Source organism: Lactuca sativa, chromosome 1, assembly GCF_002870075.4.
Source record: "Lactuca sativa cultivar Salinas chromosome 1, Lsat_Salinas_v11, whole genome shotgun sequence".
NCBI classification, from domain to species: Eukaryota; Viridiplantae; Streptophyta; class Magnoliopsida; order Asterales; family Asteraceae; genus Lactuca; species Lactuca sativa.
Window position 1 is genome coordinate 6,984,741 of NC_056623.2, and position 6,366 is coordinate 6,991,106.

Below are 6,366 nucleotides of genomic sequence, written 5' to 3' on the forward strand. Positions count from 1 at the left end.
AACATATGAATGATTGTGGACAATTTGAATAATTCTATTATTCCTAATAAATTCAATTATTTTGGAAGTCAAAACATGCAAAGTGAAACAATAGCTAAACAATCAACATAAGATAGTAACATTACTCATAAATAAAACTCCTTTATTTAATCATCAAATGTTAATTAAATTTATCTATTACACGTTTCTAATACTATCTAATCTATGTTAATATCATCCTTCAGCCCAATACTCCTAGCATGCTGCACGTGCTTAACCCTACTCAGTCCCTTCGTAAGCGGATCTGCTGGGTTATCTTCTGATGATATCCTCTTCACTACGAGTTGTCCTTCTTCTACACGATGTCTAATGAAGTGATATTTTCTGTCGATATGTCTTGATCTACCATGATCCCTCGGTTCCTTGGTCAAGGCAACCGCTCCTTCGTTATCACAAAAAATCTCCATGGGCTCCTTTATGGCGGGTACAACTCCAAGATCACCGATGAAGTTCTTCAGCCATATTGCCTCCTTCGACGCTTCGCTCGCTGCAATGTACTCTGATTCGCATGTTGAATCAGCTACGGTTTCCTGCTTGGAACTCTTCCATGTCACTGCTCCTCCATTCAGGGTAAAGACCCAGCCCGACTGCGAACGGTAGTTGTCCCTGTCGGTCTGAAAACTGGTGTCACTATACCCTCGCACCTTCAAGTCATCACTCCCTCCGAGGACTAAGAACCATTCCTTCGTCCTCCGAAGGTACTTAAGGATATTCTTCACCACAATCCAATGTGCTCTGCCAGGATTCCCTTGATATCTGCTAACCATGCTCAAAGCGAAGGCTACATCAGGGGCGAGTACAAGTCATAGCGTACATGATTGAGCCAACTGCGGAAGCGTATGGTACTCGACTCATTTCTGCTATCTCAACTTCGGTACTCGGACTTTGAGTCTTACTCAACTTGGCATTACTCTGTATCGGTAATTCTCCCTTCTTCGAGTTTTCCATACTAAATCGTTTTAGTACTTTATCCAAGTAAGTATTCTGACTAAGTCCAATTAGTCTCTTACTTCTTTCTCTTACTATCCTTATTCCCAAAATGTAAGAAGCCTCTCCGAGGTCCTTCATAGCGAAGCACTTCCCGAGCCAGGACTTAACCTCCTGCAGAGTCGGGATGTCGTTTCCTATGAGTAATATGTCATCGACATATAGAACGAGGAAGCTTACTATACTCCCACTGGCTTTGACATATACACATGACTCATCTTCGCTTCGTACAAATCCAAACTCTTTGAATTTCTCATCGAAGCAAAGATTCCATCTACGAGATGCTTGCTTAAGCCCATAGATGGACTTCTCAAGCTTACACTCTCTATTCGGATGCTTCGGATCCACAAACCCCTCTTGTTGAGCCATGTAAACATCCTCAGCCAAATTTCCGTCAAGGAAAGCGGTCTTGACATCCATTTGCCAAATCTCATAATCATGAAATGCGGCAATAGCTAACATCACTCTAATAGATTTAATCTTCGCAACTGGTGAGAAGGTCTCATCATAGTCAACTCTGGGAGTTTGAGTAAAGCCCTTCGCAACCAATCGCGCCTTATGCGTGTGTACTTTTCCATCCACGTCGGTCTTCTTCTTGAAGATCCATTTGCACCCAACGGTCTTACGTCCGGGCACATAATCAACCAAATTCCAAACTTGGTTGTCATACATGGATTGGATCTCGCTATCCATTGCCTCTTTCCATTTTGCAGACTCTGGGCCTGCCATGGCTTCCTTATAGCTATTAGGTTCATCAATATTTATTAGTGTACCATCACTAATATACGTGTCCCCTTCGGTAGTAATATGAAAACCATAAAACTGGGGATGAACTCTAACTCTATCGGAACGTCTAAGAGGTAAGGACTCGTCAATAGGTTCAACCGGAGTTTCCTCCTCGGGTTGAGTGCCAGCGGTAGAGGTTCCTTCATCTATCGACTCTTGAATCTCTTCAAGCTCGATTTGCCTCCCACTGTCTCCTTGGCTTATGAGTTCTCGCTCTTGGAAAACTCCTCTCCTCGCAACGAAGACAACATTGTCCTTCGGTCTATAGAAGAGATATCCAAAGGATGTCTGCGGGTAGCCGATGAAAATACATCGCTCACTTCGAGGTTCGAGCTTGTCGTGAGTATCTCGTCTTACGAAAGCCTCGCAACCCCAAACCTTGATATGTGCCAACGAGGGAGCTTTCCCTGTCCACATCTCGTGAGGTGTTTTGGCAACCTTCTTAGTAGGGACTCGGTTAAGGATATGGGCGGCAGTCTCTAAGGCATACCCCCAAAAAGAGATAGGTAGTGAAGCACGACTCATCATAGAGAGAACCATATCTAATAAGGTTCGATTACGCCTTTCTGCCACACCATTCAACTGCGGTGTCCTAGGAGGCGTCAATTGCGAAACTATTCGACACTCCTTGAGATAATCGTGGAATTCAAGACTTAGGTACTCTCCTCCTCGATCGGATCGAAGCATCTTGATTTTCCTGCCCAATTGATTCTCCACTTCATTCTTGAACTCTTTGAACTTTTCAAAGGTTTCTGACTTTTGCTTGATTAAATAGATATACCCATATCTACTATAATCATCAGTAAAAGTCACGTAGAAGCGGTTTCCATCCTTCGTGGTTGATCTAAACGGTCCACATACATCGGTATGTATTAGGTCCAATAGACCCTCACCCCTTTCACACGTACTTGTGAAGGGTGATTTAGTCATCTTTCCAAGCAAACAAGACTCGCACGTGTCATCTTCCCTAAGGTCGAATGACTCCAACACTCCATCCTTTTGGAGTTGGGCTATGCGTTTCTTGTTGACATGTCCATGACGACAATGCCACAAGGATGCTTTATCCATACTATTGGAAGAATCCATGTTCAAAACATCATTTCCTAAGTTATCAACAATCATAACAGTTTCATAAATTCCATTACATGGTATAGCTTCAAAGTAAAAGACACCATTTAGATAAGCCAAAATAGAGCCATTCTCATTATTAAAAGAAAATCTAAAACCTTGTCTAAACAAACCATGAAATGAAATGATGTTTCTAGCCATTTCTGGAGAATAGCAACAATTGTTCAAATCTAAACATAAATTATTCCTAAGCACTAAAGAATACACTCCAATCTTGGTCACAGACGACGATCTTCTGTTCCCCATGATTAGATTGATTCTTCCTTGCTCCACATCCCTACTTCTTCTTAGTCCCTGCACATTAGAACAAATGTGGTAACCACAACCGGTATCAAGAACCCAAGAAATAGCATGATTAGAATCGTTAGATTTAAGTGTGTATATACCTACGACAAATGGCTTCATCTTTCCTTCCTTGATGGCTTGCAGGTACTCTGGGAAGCTTCTCTTCTAATGTCCTATCTTGTGGCAGTGGTGGCACTCTGCCTCCTTCGGGTTAGGGCAAGGCTTAGCGGGATCAACTTTGGTTCCACTAGAAGAGGCACCATCTCGGGCTTTAACCTTGCGATAGTTCTTAGACGAAGCCTTCCTCTTCATTCCCTTTCCTTGACCAATAGCCAAGACAGGAGCAGCAGGTGGATTGGGAGTTGGTGCAACAGACTTGTCTTTGAAGTTGCTCTCAGCGACCCTCAATAGACCTTGGAGTTTGCTTAGGGTGACCTCCTCTTTGTTCATGTGGTAGGTCATCCTAAATTGATTGTACATCGGAGGCAAAGAGTGAAGCACCATGTCGATCGCCAAGTCTTCCCCAAAGTCAACATTTAACTTGCGAAGGCGGTCGACATACCATTGCATCTTTTGCAGGTGCACGGTAAGAGATTCTCCATGACCCATCTTAGCGGAGATCATGTTAGTGAAAATCTCATAACGCTCTTGTCTCGCGTTATGGTGGTATCTCTCCAATAAGTCTTGATGCATCTCATACGGGTACATGTCCTCGTAGGACTTTTGGAAGTCGGAGTTCATGGTGGCAATCATGATGTAATGTACCTTCGTTGCATCTCACTCATGAGTTTCAAAAGCGGTGATTTCAATCGGAGTAGCGATTTCAGGGTTAATCTTCTCGAGCTTCTCATCGAGGACATACTCCTTATCCTCGTAGCGAGCAATGGTGCGAATGTATCTTATCCATTCGCTAAAGTTCGTTCCATCAAAGGTGACCTTTTGGCAAAGGCTCATCAACGTGAAAGAACTAGCAGCAACGTTGTTTGCGTTCGACATCTACAAATAGAAAGGACAAAGATAGATTAGAATAAGAATCCCTAATTATCACCCAATAAGAAAAATTAGGGCTAGGATCGAACAATAACATTTACATATTAGAAAAGGGATGTCGTAATCCAACATGCAAATAAATTGAAGGTACGTGAATGACGATTCACTAATTCTCCACCATAAAAACCTAACGATTAGTCCTAAATGTATTGAGAATTCCTAGGTTCGGATGAGATTCATTGAAACTATTCAATGGCATGTTTAAATCTCGATATGCCCCTCTTGTTTGTGACTGGGATACCGAGGATCACAAAGCGGGTGTGAATTACCATGCAAATTCACATGGTGCCTTCATTGTAACGATCACCTATTCGATGTGCCAGTAAACCACACACGCTCCATCGAACTATGATAAACAATGAATCACCCTTTGCCACCTTTGCTTAGAACCAATTAGTGTGCCGGTAAACCACACACGCTCCACTAACTTCTTAGCAAGGGTGCAAAGTGTAATTTCATGGGATTGCATCAATTCACTTTTCCTAAAGTAACTAAGATTGGGAAATTTTAAAATATGTGTGGTTACTTTGTATTACTTATTATACTTTTAATGAGACGATGAGGTTGCCATATCCTACCCGTTCGGCTAACGACCCTCCACCAATCAAGCAAGCGGTGGGTGTGAGTGTACACCCATTAAGTACCATTTTATAGGCCGCAACCTTATACCCACCTTATAGATCGGCTTTGTGAATGAGGCCTACTAACGGTAAGACTAGCATTTAGTTATACATACATATATATATATATATATATATATATATATTATTCCAGTAATATCATATTAGTATAGGGTTGTATTTTAAACCTTTTAAAATCTAGGGTTTGAAATTTAAATTGTCTAAATTAAAACTTTTAATCATAAAATATAAATTTCAAAAGTTGAGGGCAAGTTTTAAACATTTAAAACATGGAGGATCAAATAACAAATAATTCCAATTAACAATTAATATCCTAATTATCTATATTTGATTTTATTCAAGATTTCTTTTTAAGATAATTACCAAAATAATCAAAATAATTAATTAATTATCATATAAGGAAATTAAATATTTTATTAGTTGATAAATATCTTTAATTAGATCAAGATAATAGTCATATATATCAAAAAATCGGATTTGGGTTGATCTAATATGATTAAGGTAAGTTTCCATAAGATAATTATGAAGAAATCCCGAATCTGGCCATTCCTGACGCTTGGACTCGCCGAGTGCACAAAGGGACTCGCCGAGTCAGGCCAACTCGCCGAGTCCACTTTGGAACTCGCCGAGTCCATGACTCAGAAACACAAAAATCGAATTTTGCATTTTAGTTTCAGACAATTAAGCAACAATTTAATGAAAACCAAGCTAGGCTCTGATACCACTGATGGGTTTTAGCCATAAGAACTTTCCTATGTGCGCATGCAAAACCCTAATGCTTTGATCTAGGCTTTCTAATTAAACATGCTTTGAATCCAAGACTTCTAATGACTATTTAGGAATAAGAACAATGATAAACCAGATCTAGAATCATACCTTTGAATTCCTTGATGACCTTGTTGTCTTGGAGCTTCTAGAGTCACAATTGTCACTCCTCTAATGGCTTACAAACACCAATAGCAAGGAAGATGATTTGGGAGAGAGGAGAGGGGAGGAAATCGGCCAGGGTTCTCTTACTTTTGTGAAGTCCCAATTTCCTTTAGCCATGGGGTCTATTTATACTTGTAGACTCCTTAAGGGTTACAACCTAAACCCTAATTGGATAATCTTCTCTTAAGGCTATCCAAATCCTTTCCATAGATAAGTCTTGGACGATTTTGAAGCTATCCTAGCTTCTAGAATCCGTCCCTTGTATATCTATATGGATTTACAGTCTAAAGCTTAACTATCAAACAATTGACAGTTTATACCCTCTTATTTAATTAATCTCTTTAAGTCACCAAATTAATTCGAATTAATTCTATGACTTATATTAAACAAATAACAATATATTATTCTTTATATTATTCTCATAATATATCAATAATATTTACTCTCTCTTAATAAATCATCATATCAAGTTGCTATGGTGAAGGCAACCCAAAAGGACCATGCACAACCGGGTCAAATA